A 14,132-nucleotide genomic window follows, 5' to 3' on the forward strand; every position below is an offset into this window, starting at 1 on the left:
CTCCAAAACTCAGTTCATTTTGTGTTAGCCATCTACCGTTAAGCATGGGTCCTGACTTTAAGAGTGTTTTGTATATGCAGTGAGAGATTCCAGTGAAGAAGACTAGTTTTTCCTTTGTGCGTGGTTATGATTTGGAGATAGTCTTGTCTTCACTTCCACTCTCTTCGCTGTAACCGCATCTGACTCAGAACCATGCAGGCCATGAGCGTGCTGCCACAGTCCGTGTGACTTCATATGAGCAATGGCCCTGCTGGGTTTAAAGGACTTGTTTCCTTGGTGCCCTCCATTCCCTTGGGCAGTTACAGTCTTTCCATCTCCTCCCCTGAGCCCCGAGGGGAGGGATTTGATGGAGATACCCCTTTTTCAGATGGAATGTTCCAAGGTCTCTCACGATCTGCACATTGCCCAGCTGAGGCTCTCTGTGTTTGTTGTCATCTGCTATAGCAGGATGCTTCTCTGGCGATGGCTGAGCAAGGCACTGATGAGTATAGCAGAATGTCACTAGGAGCCATTTCATTGCCACATCCCTGACCTATTCATTCTCAGGTTCTTGTCCACCCAAGCAAGGTTGGGTCTGGACTCCATTTCATGGTGTGGACATTAAATCAAATGAGATATTGGGTGGTTAGTACCGTAAACTTTGTGCCACGATTGCACCAGCCTGCCTTGCAGGGAGGTCACTGCTGTAGATAGAAGGGTTTGTAGCTGGGCTGGTGTTTGCCTTTCTCCTATTGTAGCATACATAGTACCTTGGAGTACAGTAAGTACTAGTCAGTAGGGATGAAGGCTGTAAGTAGGCACCAGCTCAACTTCTCCATATTCAGTGAATCACCTAGGTTTTGTCTTTGGCAGTAGGTCTTACCATCTGCTGCTTGTGGAGAAAAACCAACAGCCTTGTCAAGGGCCTGGAATGTTTGGGGTTCCCACAAGGCCCCTTTGACCAAGAGCTAGATCAGATGTAACTCATTGCAGACCTAGAGGCTTCATTTGATGACAAGACATGTTCACTTGGAACTCCACCTAGCCTTATCATTTAGTAATTCCATTTAGACCTCATTCAATTATGCCTATACTTTAGGGCATTCTATTGCTTAAGGTTTATGTAAAACCCCTTAAATGTCCCTTTGTTTCTGCTGTCCCTCCCCATATTCCTTCCCTTGTCTCACTTTGGGTTATGAATAAATATTACCTTCTCTGTACTTATCTCAAAACACCTCAAGCTGCCCCATTCACATGTACAGGTTTATACTGTTATGGACACCTTAAAAACTAATACACCTTAAATTTGGATTTTGAAAACTTTTAGTGAGGCCTTTTTCTTTCTCTTAATCTCTTTTGGCTTTTCAGGCAGTATCTTTCTATGTACCCTAGAATGCCTTCAAATTCACGACTTACTTGGTACAGGCTTCCCCACTGTGAGAGCACAGTTGTGTGTCACCACAGGAAGTCCAGGAACAACTTTGTACCTGACTTCTCTCCATTTTCAGGTGTGGCTTGTATTAGCATATTACCATATATTAGCATATTACCATGATAGGTGTTAAAGAGTTAATGATGTAAATTCTACTGGCAATAAGATGCAGCTCAAGAGATTTTCATTTTCTGTTACTTAGGCAAGGCAGTGCTTACATAGCTAAATTTCTTTTTAACTTGAAAGAGCACCCTCGGGTGCATCGGAACCTAAATCCACTGGATGGAAACTTAGACACCAATACAACTTCTTCATTACGTCAACTTCCTTCTTCTACTTACTTGCTCTGTTAAAAAAGTAAGTCCTATCAACCAAATCCAGTCCCCTGTCCCGAAAGTGCCCCAAGGACAAGGGTTTCGGTTACTTTTATGTTACTAACCCCATTTGGAAGTAAAGACACCAGAATCTTAAGCGAGATAATTCTCATAGGCGTCTCACAAACCAAGTTACTGTTCAAGTCCTAGGGCAAAGGTTTTCATGTTTGGTCAACCCTAAGTAGAGTAACCTGTCAGGACTTTCTACAGAATGAAAAGGTAGGAATTGGAAGTGACGAGGCAGGAGGGAATGCTCAGGGTAGAAAATAATGTAGAGACTGATGTCTAAATTTACATTATAGGTTACCTTTCTATGGGCTATTTCTAATCTTCACTACAGTTTGTGATTAGACTAAGACCCACACATCTACATAATATACACACACAAATGCAATATGGAGAGAGCGTGTTGGAAGGCATGGCACACAACTAGACAGCTCCTGTTTCTTGGTCATTTTATTTCCTTAAGTAGATGAAAGTAATGCAAAATCATCCCTCTCTAAAAATACTGAAAAAGCCTCAGCATGGAGGGGAGGAATTTTGTGTTTCTTTTTTTTTTCTTTTTTTTTTCAATGCAGTTTATTCAGGAACCTTGAACAATCCTCGGACCCTGGGGAAAGCCAGCCCACAGCTTAAATAGCCTCTGGGTAGCCAACCCAGGTATGCCACGTGGGCAATGCAGATAGGTCCACATACATGGAAGCAAGCCAGATCCTCAGCCTTAGCCAAATGTGGAATTGTTCGTGACAGAGAGCACTCACCATCGGGAAGGTGGAAGGCGGAAACCAGCTCCATCTTTAAGGCATAGCATTCCGCAGCTCTCTACAGTTCCCCCTTTTTGTTTTAGATGCATCAGGCAAGAGTAGAGGTCTGATCTCTGATATTAGAAATAAATTGGGACTTTGTACCGATGTTCATTTAGGTATCATCCACCCAAAGAGCATCAGACCCGTCCGAGGACATTCTCCCCAAGCATGGTTGGATACCACAAAAAGCTAAAATGATACGCTCAGGATGTGAGGCTAAGCACTGCACTCAGGGTCAGCCGCTTTCGACCCAGAGAAGAGCATGTCTGATTGCATGTGGGTTGATGCTCCAGGTCCCGCCTCTGAGAATTTTGTGTTTCTAATTAACCTAATTTTGTAAAGCTTGAAAAGTATATTGTACAAAGAGGGAATAATGCTATGACTGGAATAGTTCCATATCCTCTTCTTTCTCTAATATAATATAGATCTATTATGCAACATAATCATGTAGAGCCTCTCAGATGATGCCGTGATCAATTTAATTACATAAAAGTGTACAAACACTACAAATTCCTTCAGTTTGCTTTCTCTTGCATGTTATTCTATGTCACAAACAAAAACAAAGAAACAAGACCTGGGTTCCAAGAACACCAGACCAAAATAAGATTCCTCTTATGTACAAGTCTTTTGTCTTACATCTTTCTAGGATACCCACAGAAGCAGTTTCTCATCTGATTATCCTCTTTCTTAGTTTGGAAGCAAGTTCTATAGGTCAGTTAGGCACGTGCACTGATCATGTCTAGAAAAGAGACTGCTTTGTGGAAGGACGTATAACCTGTTTCTAGCAACTTTACAAAGAAGTTGTAACACAACTTGTAGTCGGATTGTGATTTAAATATTAGAAGGCTATTAGCGATCTTGTCATTTTTTTTCCCCCAAAGGGTGAATACTGGTGCCAACTAGTTAAAAAGTTGCTAGATGAAGCTCATATGTAAAAGCATGGTGTTTTGCAAAATTATGTGTTTTACTGAAACTTAAATTATTTATATATCATAAATGAGCAAAAAATCATGACAAAAATGGAATACTTCACTAAAACTTATATACTTCTTAGGAATAATGTTTTATTTACTTATTTTTGCTTTATGATATTTAATATTATAAAGTAAATGTGCCAAGAATTTTGTAAAATTCATCTATAAAACTTTAGAAATAGTGGATTTTTTTTCCTCTCATGAGCTCTTTCTTTAAAAACTAATACATACCTTTACACTTAGCAGATTCTACTTTAATTGTAAATTAAGTATCAAGTAAATGTATAGGGAATATGCATTTTCATGCAAAAATTATGCATACTTACTTAAGTTTCATTTATCTAATGAGAAACTTATTCATAAAAGTCTAGAACCAGGAAGAAACTCAGCCTGCCTTCAAGTGTGTGTGTGTGTGTGTGTGTGTGTGTGTGTGTTTGTGTGTTTGTGCATGTATGTATATCTGTGTATGCATGTGTATATCTGTGTATGTGTATCTGTGTATACATATCTCTGTGTGTGTGTGTGAGTGTGTGTGTGTTTATGTCTTAGGAGGGGAAAGACAGAAAAGAGAAAGAGAAGATTGATGGAACCAGCCTCTGCTATCTCAACATATCTCTGTCTTAAGAGATAAAATCTAAGTTGAGCCAAATAGGAGATAGAGATTTCACATCCCTTTTATTTTCATTATTATTATTGTTCTTATTAATTTCAATTCATTCAATTTGTATCCAGGCTGTGGCTCCCTCCCTTATCACCTCCCAATCCCACCCTCCCTCCCACTTTTCCCCCTAAGCTCCTCCCTTAGGCCACTGATAGTGGAGGTCCTCCTCCCCTTCCTTCTGACCCTAGCCTATCAGGTCTTATCAGGACTGGTTGAATTGTGTTCCTCTGTGTCCTGGCAAGGCTGCATTTCCCAGGGGAAGGTGATCAGAGAGCCAGCCACTGAGTTCATGCCAGAGACAGGCCCAGGTTCTCCTTACTAGGGAACCCACTTGGAGACTGAGTCTATGGGCTACATCTGAGCAGGGGTTTTAAGTCATCTCCATGCGTGGTCCTTGGTTGGGATATCAGTCTCTTCAGGGCTCCGAGGGCTCAGTATTATTTTGGCTCTGTTGGTCTCCTTTTGGAGCTCTTGTACTGTCCAGGTCATCCTTTCTCCCCCTTCTTTCATAAAATTCCATGCATTCTGCCCAAAGTTTAGCTATGAGTTAGCCTCTGCTTCCATACCTTGATCAGTAGCCCTCTGTGGTACTTATTCTTCACCATTTAGTCATTTTGTCCCTCTATGTTGCTACTGCCTTAGAAAAATATGAAATGACTCTTGAATAAAAAAAAAACAACCTTGGAACTTAGGTTTCAAGTTCTAGAGTATCTAGACAAAAATTATTGATACAGGATTTTCACAATATGCAATTCCATGGTCTGTCATTTTCTTAAAAAAAGTTAAAATGATTAAAATTAAAGTGACTCAGAAGCAAAATATTGAAGACTATTAGGATGTACTTATTAATGAGCTAACCCTAGGGCTAATTTTGCCCCATAAGCTGGTGAGCATCAAGGATGGTTTAAATGCTGAAATCAGCATGACAGTTTTGTATGAGAGTTTTCTCCATGGAGTTGTCTATGGAGCGACAGTGCTGCCTTCTTTTGCTGGCTAAAACCACGGATGTGTAACATAAAGCCAGTTGTATGTTCAGAGGAGCTGAAACATCTTTAAATTGTAATCACTTCAGTAGTCTCTGTGAGACCTTTCTCTCTTGCATTATGCTTGTCTGGTGCCCTGTAGTGTGGGTAGAGCCTGTCACTTGCCTCTAACAGAAAAACAGAGGTGTGAAAGTGATGGGAAGACACATTTACATGGAAGTATTTTTCTGGGGACATGCTATATAATCTTTGAGTGACCACTTTGTTGAGTTTCTGTCCCAGATGACTTTGATAGAGCAGCTTAGGCTCTGGGACACACATAGGCTGAGTGGTTGTGAGTAACTGTTAGGAACTATAAGTGGCCTGCAGCTGATAGCAATCAAGTCACTGAAGATTGTACATCCATTGCCACAAAGAATAAGTAGGTTCCTTCAATCCCAGTAAACTTGGCAGTGAATGTTTCCTTAATGCTGTGGTCTCGACCATTCCTTCATCACGGTCCTAGCAGACTTGGTAAAGGACCTGCCTCTGCTGAGTCTAGAGTGTGACAAAAAGAGCCACTAAGTTTTGAAAACAACATTGTGTTGTAACAGATTGTTACAGGCTTTAAAGGCAAAGGTCTATTTTAAAAACCTTCACTCCAGATCATACTAGCTCTGTGATTTTTGGCAAATTTCCCAGATTCTCATAATCAGCAATATGGGCTATTATGACACATAAGCAATGTGAGTCAAGGTACATAGCTATTTAGTAATACTTTTTCTTTTTTAAATCCAACTGCCATAAGCATTGCATGGAGATTTAAGCATATAAATGAGTTATTATTTTTCATTAACTTGTATCATGCATTCAATTTTTTGCATTTTACATAGGGATGTGCTGTTTTACAGCTGAGAATAAAGCATGAAATTTAAGCTGAAGAGATGGATCAGCAGTTAAAAAAATGCTCTGTAATCATAAAAAGCACAGTTCAGACTCCAGAATCCACCTAGCAGCTAGGAGTACTTGTATGCCTTCTACTTTAGGTCCAAGAGTGATAGAGACAAGAGGATTTCTATGGCTTTCTGGCTTCTAGCTCATCTAAGAAACCATTAGCTCCACGTTCTTTTAGAAACACTTCCTCAAATAATGTGCATAGGGTGACAGAGGAAATCACCTGATGCCATTTCTTGCCTTCCAGGTGCATATACACTCACAAAGAACAGATAATGAGAAGTAGATAGATAGATTAGATTAGATTAGATAGATAGATAGATAGAAACATACAAGCATATATACATAGTTACATAGACAGATACATAGATAAGTGACAGATAATAAATGTATATGAATGCCAAGAGGAAAAGTGCCATAGTCTTTCTATGTGAAAGACTAAAAGAAAAGAGGGACAGCCCATTTTCAGCTACTGCTAGAAATGTGTCAAAGGCAAAAGCAATTTCTTGCTGGTCAATGGGAAATGATAACGAGCTAGCAAGCAGTGGAGGCCATTTTACTGAGGTCAAATGAGGGCAGGATTTGTTTACTGGATCAAGTGGAGTAGGTGATGAAGCATAAAGACCAAGTGATTGCTAACGCCTCCAAACTGGCAGACATGATAGTGATAAAGGCTCACACCTTCATAACACTGCAAAACTATTATTATCAGACCATCAAACTGATGCAGTTTGAAATAAAGAATAACTAACATTTCAAAACTGGTGATTCTCAAATGCAATAGAAAAGTGGATCAAGGGCAATCTTACCCTGTCCTAGGCTTTCCCAACATGAGAAAGTATATGGAACTTAGTCAGTCAGTATAGTCAAAAGGGACACATATTCAGAGTGGGGACAGGAGAAGCCATGAGATGGGGAGGGAGCAGAGAGGAGACTTGGCTCACCAGCAAACTACCTCACATTTAATTCATTTTTCTTTTTTTGGAAGTTATACTTGCACCTCACTTTTCTCTCACTGAGACTGAGGCAAAGTCTAACGTTAGATGGTACCAGGAGGAGCCATGTCCATGCACCTTCTGACTGCTCTATAAGCATATGTAGTCCTGTGATCTGTTTCTCTCACTTGTATCACTCCAACTGCAGGCTTTGACAGGCTCCCAAGTATGGGGAGCAGCCAATTTATGTATAACTTACTGACTTCGTTATCATATTAATATAAAAAAGGCAACAGAAATGATGCTGGGTGGATCTTCTGTGAACATTCTTCCAATAACTTCATTTTCTTCCTAAAATTTTGAATTTCTGTTCGAACCCAAACAGTGCTTATATTGTAAACAGCATGATGGACACATTAAGGGTTTTCACCCATTTCTCTCACAGTTTCAGATATAATTTATAACATGATATAAAGTGTTTTAAGTCTTTAATGTCATTGATGGATTTGTAGAAAAAAGAAATGCTATTTTCTTTTCTAATAACTCTCAAAGAATTCTGAGTGAGAGTAGCACTAAAATTAAATCCATTTCTTACCTCTAAATTAATTTAAAGATTCAACAAGAAGCATGAGGTTCCTGTGACTATGCTAAATGACAATTAGAAAACATATTACATGGCAGGGTTTCATTTCACAGGTGAGTTGCCTCCAGAAACCAGTCACTGAAGGACATATTAAATAACCATTATATGTCAATTTACTATTCAAGTTCTAAGTATCCGTGTATTTAATAGTCAACTGTTAGTTTTCTATCAGAGTATCCATACTGAGAAAATAAATATGCCAAAGTATGACCGTTAGAGAGCCATGAAGTACAATGATAAAGAATAGCAAACATTTAGCTGTCACAGGAGAATCCAAGTAAGACAAACTGATTTACTGAATTCAATGAACTTTCTAACTACAACTAAAATTAACTATCTACATCTTTGTGGGTTTTCCGTATTAAGGATGAATACCAGTTTAAAAATCAAATTAAACTGAGTAATTTATTATTTTTTTATGTAAACTTTCACTTTCTCTGGTTGACTTAACCATTATATATATCTTGTTCATTGTTATGCTCTGATGCATGGAGAAGTCTTCTTGATTTTCTGTTGGGGATGATTCATTTTCATTTTGTATTGTCTTGATTTTGTAATCAGCTTCATTCAATTGTTTCTTTGTTCTACCAGTCTGAGTGGTTAATCAAGATTTTTATATTCCAGTATATTTTAAAGAGGAAGGTTGTTGAAATTTGTACAGTATCAACAGTGATATTCAACACCAATCCAATATTATTATAACACTACCAGAATGTAATTGTCTAATTTCTATAAATATATTAATCTCACCATAAATAAAGCAATAACAGCTAGAATATTTTGCTGCTCCTAGCACTCAACTGGAATAAAAAAGATTTGATTGAAATAATCGTAAAGGATATGCATAGACACTTCTCCAAAGAAGGCTGATAACAGAACCAAAACACCATGAAAAGTTCCTGAACTTTATACTCATAAGGAAAATGGCCCTTCCTACCCATTGGATTAGGTGTCAAAACCTACCCAGAACACAAAAGCAGACCATCTTGTGAAGTAGTGCTAAGGATGTGAAGAAGTTGCAATGTGGCCCGAGGAGATGGCACAAGGCCTTTTCATAGTACAAGCATGACAACCTAGTCCAAGAAAACACATACAAAGCTTGGTGTGGCCACATGTGTGGCCTGTAGCTCTAGAACTGTGGGGGCTGACACAGGAGAATGGCGGCAACTTGCTGGTGCCAGCCTAGTTCTAGGTTCTTTGGGAGACTCTGGCTAAGTTAGGCTTAGATATCTGTGAGGAGACACTATGACCACAGCAACTCTTATAAACGGAAACAATTAATTGGTACTAGCTTATAGTTTCAAAGGTTTAGTCCATTATCTTCATGGTGGGAAGCATGTCGGCATGCAGGAAGACGTGGTGTTGGAGAAGAAACTGAGACTTCTACATCTGGATCAGCAGGCAGAAAGAAGTAAATGTCACACTAGACCTGGTTTGAGCATTTGAGGCCTCAAAGCCCACCCCCTAGTGATGTACTTCCTGCAACAAAGCCACACCCACTCCAGCCAGGCCACACCTGCTAATAGTGCCACTCCCTATGAGCATATGGGGCCATTTTTTACTCAAACCGCCACACCCTGTATCAAAGAAATAAGATGGAAAGTGACAAAATAGAAGGGCTAATGTCCTTCAGCTTGGATTGTCCATTTGTACGTATACACAGATATATATGACACCCATAAGCTACACACACACACACACACACACACACACAAATTAATAGTGAAAAAGGAAATGGAACCCATGTGAGCAGCTGAATGTATAGTATTCATTTTATGTAGAACAGGTTTGTCCAGACAGAAGTTCTATAAATAGATTGTGGTTCCGAGCAAAACTGAATGAATGTAATTACTACCTCAGACTGACACAATATTTACAGTACTCAATAATATCATGTATTTATTGTCCTTCCATTGACTCCACATACATCTCTTTACTGGAAGAAGGATTGTGTGGCCTGCATGAAAAGGTGAAAAAATTCTTTGCAAGAGGATTCTCTGAACACAGATTGTTGAATCAACAAAGATATCTTATATGCATTACAAAACAATATCTACCCCTGGGAAGATAGGAACATGCTCCTACTAAGAAACAGTCTAAGGCCAAGCATTTTGGTGCACACCTTTAATGCTGTATGAATTCAAGGCCAACTGGTCTACCTAGCAAATGCCAGGCAAGCCAAGGCTACATAGTGAGACCCTGTATCCAAACAATACATAAAAAACAAACAAATAAAACAAACAAAAGGCATAAAAATAAAAAGTCTAAAGTGATGGAAAATGAGAAGCTAGTTGGCATAGTAGGGATGGAATATTTTGATTTCCAGGTGGCCTCAGCTCAGCCAGCTCAGACTCAGCAACACTATCTTGCTGAGCCCACACATGTGAGTTATTCCTTGCCGAGACACCATGGTCGACTTTTCCTAGGGTAATTTCTTAATTCCCATTGGGATCAGTGCAGCCGTTTCATCACAGCATCCCTTACGACCTTCCCTCCATCTTGGACAGTGCTATGAGCAACGAAGTGGATATCAGCCACTTCTCTTAACAGCATACTTGCTAAACCCCATTGCTATGCATCACTCCTGGTCAGGCTGGAAGAGGCTGATAAAGGGTGGCTTATCAGGTCATGCATAAACATGAATCGACTCCACATTTCAATCTCCCTGAAGCTTTTAACTTCTCTAAAGTAGCACTTCTGGACTGTAATGTGTCTATGACTCACTAGGAATCCTGTGAGAGTGACAAGCTCTGACTTTGTAAACATGACTGTGGCCTCTAGTTGATGGCTCTTACTTGTCTATAAATCTCAATTTGTAGAATCAGACCTTTCAGCATTTTTTCTCTGAGTGTCACCCCAGATAGAGGTCTCAGTTTCATACAGAAAGTTAATAGAAATGCTTATCTGTGGCTCTTTACACATAACACTATCACTGAGTTAGGGCCTCCGAGAGAGGGGTTCAGAATTCTGACTTAACAAGTCACCCACTTGATTCCGATTCTGCTGCTCCACTGAGAACCTGATTTTGCAATATGCTACAAAGAATGGAACATTTTTGAACTATTTAACTGTAGGCTGCCACGAAGAACTCTGAGCAGTAAACCACTTGGCTGCCAACAGACTATTAACACCACCTTCTAGAGTGTCGCCAGCATATTCCACACTGAATCCAAGTCAATAGACCCCAGGAAAGAATTAAGCATAATAAGCAAGTTTATAATCATGAGTTTGTGAGGAAATTACCAGAGTTCAGAGAGCATGAGAGTATTAATTATAGAAATCATGATCCAGTACTTGGGAGAAAAGGAGAGTCTGCCTTCACGGCCAGAGAAGTCCACGATATTCAGAGGTTCAAGCATGACTGTACCATTTCTCATCTTCTGTTTCAATACCTCACTTGTTCCTAGTTCTGTTTTTTTGGTTGTTGTTGTTGTTTTTATTGCCTTTGTTTCTAGCTTAAAAGACCAGAAAGGGTTTTGAGGACTTATGTGACCCTAAATCTGTCAAACATTTACAGATACACAAAGATGCAGACCTTATTCAGTGCTGTCAGGGAGATATTCAGGTTTCCCCACGCATATTCTCAGTGTTTGCTATAGACGTTAACTCTGTATAATCTTCTCTGTGTGTACGTTTTCTAGGGTTGTCAGAGAAAGCAAATACGATCGTAATTACTGCTGTTGTCATGGTGATTAAATACTTCAGCCACTTTATCGTCCGGTGTTCTACAGCTGAGCTTCATCTCACGCTACTGCAGGTGCTAATTTGGGTAATTGTGATGCTGTGTTCGGCGTGGATTAGCCACATGTCATGTAGATTACCCAACTATAAGAAAAAAAAACGTGTCTCCGGCTTTTCAAATACATGCACAATGCAATCCAAAAATGTTACTATGACCTTTTTTATTTATTTCTTATTTTGTCTCCCAGGGGAAGTCAAGTACCAACTACAGTATAGGTGTGTCAGCAGCAAGAAAACGTCGACTGCCAGTCACTGAAGCCAGTGTGGGTTCAGTAAAAGAATGCTGAACAGGGTCAGGTATGGGAAATTATATGTGATGAAGCCATGCACTGATAAAGGCAAGAGATATAGAAGAGAAACGTCATCGAGATAAAGAAACAATGACTATAACAGAATCCAAAACAACATCTCATGACAAGAACCCCCACCGCAAGGCAAAGCTTTCCCTTGTAAGAGGGGCTGTAATTTCAGCATCATCAGAACAAGCTTTTTAAAGTTACTGATTACTCAGTTATACTCTCAGCAATCAGTTTCCAACCATTACGATCAGCACCTTATCACAGTCAAGCCCTCCCTTCCCTCTGACCTCTTCTTGCTTCCAGAGCACCTCACCTCTGGCCCACTTCTGCCTCATGGGCGTTCCCCTGTGATCTTCTTGCTCAGATGTTACGTATCATCTCTCCTTCTACTCGCCTTATTTCGGTCCTCTGCGAAATTCCTCAACTTGAAGGCTTCATCCACACTACTTTCCTGCTCAAAAACTCATGTTCTGATCTTCACAGCACCACCAGTTAAGTGAATCCATCTGAGATCTGACTTAAAGGAGCTGGGCCGAGGGTCCTTCCATACATCTCTTTGTTATTTTTCTTGCGTCAGTTTAAGTGGTCATCATTTTCCAGGGGTAAAGTTTATTATTTATCATTACCCTCCTCCTATCAGACCTCATACCCACTCATTAGAAACATATATTTTATATTGAATATTACCAGGATTGGATGAATCTAAAAATTGTTTTAACTGCTTGGCCTGTGTCAACATTCTCGTGGACTTGGGTTACTGCAGACAGTAACCCAGACGGTCTTTATGTTGCAGACTCCACTCTGCCTTAGTCTATTTTCAACACACCTGCTAAAATTATCCTTCAGAAACACGCCACCTTGAAATTCTCTAATGACTTCTAATGCCCCAGAAAAGAGAAGCTAAACCCTTATGCTGCTCTAAAATGTCTAACATGATTCAGTCCTTTCAGTTTTTAGCTGGCTGCTATATTTTTTAATCAAACTAATCACCTCCTCTTCCTAGTCTTTTTGCATTTTGACCTATACCTAACTCTGCCAAGCTACTGACTTACATATCATGCTGTATATATTTTTAATTTTGTAATTTTCCACCCTATCTAGTTAATCTTTCATGGATTAAGGAAAAATTAGAGTTCTATTATTTAGTGAGTTTATATTAAACTTACAAACATTTTGAAACTTAGGGCTGGAAATATATTTGTTCCTGGTTGTTGTTATAAAGCTTAGATTTTTCCGCACATCTCACAGGGATGGGTAAATGATTGCTACAGCATTGATTTTAGAATTCAATACTTGGATTCAGATTAAATTTATATTTATTACTATGAAAAAATCATGTAAACATTGCTTTCAGATGCTCACTAATTAGTAGTGAGTATTACTAGTTAGTATTACTAGTATTAGTAGCATTAGTTCTTTGTTGGTATAATGAGTCAAACCTTTCAATACTTGAAAGGTTATTTTATGTAACTGTCCACTTGTAGTTAGTTAAGGGAAATGATTAACAAGTGAGAGAAGTTCACTTATTACATATTCATCTCTTAATTATTTTTATTTATAAGAGAAACTAAGACATGGAAGGGACAGGAGTTCCACAAGGAGAGCAACAGATCCAGAAAGTGTGGGCACAGGGTCTTTTCTGAAACTGATACTTCAGCCAAGGACCACTCATGGAGACGCCCTGGAACTCCTGCACAGAGGGAGCCTATGGCAGTTCAGTATCCAAGTGGCCTCCGGAGTAATGGGGATAGGAACTGTCTCTGACATGAACTGATTGGCCTGCTCTTTGATCACCTCCCCCTGAAGGGGGAGCAGCCTTGCCAGGCCACAGAAGAAGACAATGCAGCCACTCCTGATGAGACCTGATAGACTAGGATCAGAGGGAAGGGGAGGAGGACCTCCCTTATCAGTGGACTGGGAGAGGGACACGGGTGGGGAGGAGAGAGGGTTGAACTGTAAGTACTTTCTTCACCTCCTGTCTTCTTTTAATGTTTGAGATGTGTGAACATTCTTATTGCCACTGCTGAATGATAGTGTGTTCCCACCTCTCTGGCCTCTACTTTTATTCAATGCATCCTCACACCACCTGTCTTGTGTCTTCAAGCTGGGGAACATCACCCAGCAATGTGATCTGCAATATCAACATGCCTACTCTCTTCCCATCCACGCCCTAAGACCACACCCACATCACAGATACAGAGCATGGAGTGATAACCTGAAAAAGCTGCCCTGCACACAAGAAAACATACACTCAGAAATATGTACACACATGAACATGGAGAAGCAGAGACATGAAGAAGAAAGATTTTAAAAAACTAGGAAGCTTCCATTTGCTTTCACAGCACAGAGCTTTGATGTAATGTGAACATCAG

General features: G+C 39.8%; 1 protein-coding gene across 4 annotated transcripts in view; it reads right to left on the reverse strand.

Annotated features, from left to right (window-relative positions):
* Pcdh15 (protocadherin related 15) overlaps positions 1–14,132 on the reverse strand; it is a 1,462,904-nt gene that overhangs the window by 447,560 nt on the left and 1,001,212 nt on the right. The gene's annotated exons all lie outside the window — the stretch shown is intronic.

This window comes from Meriones unguiculatus, chromosome 16 (assembly GCF_030254825.1).
Source record: "Meriones unguiculatus strain TT.TT164.6M chromosome 16, Bangor_MerUng_6.1, whole genome shotgun sequence".
Classification (NCBI taxonomy): Eukaryota; Metazoa; Chordata; class Mammalia; order Rodentia; family Muridae; genus Meriones; species Meriones unguiculatus.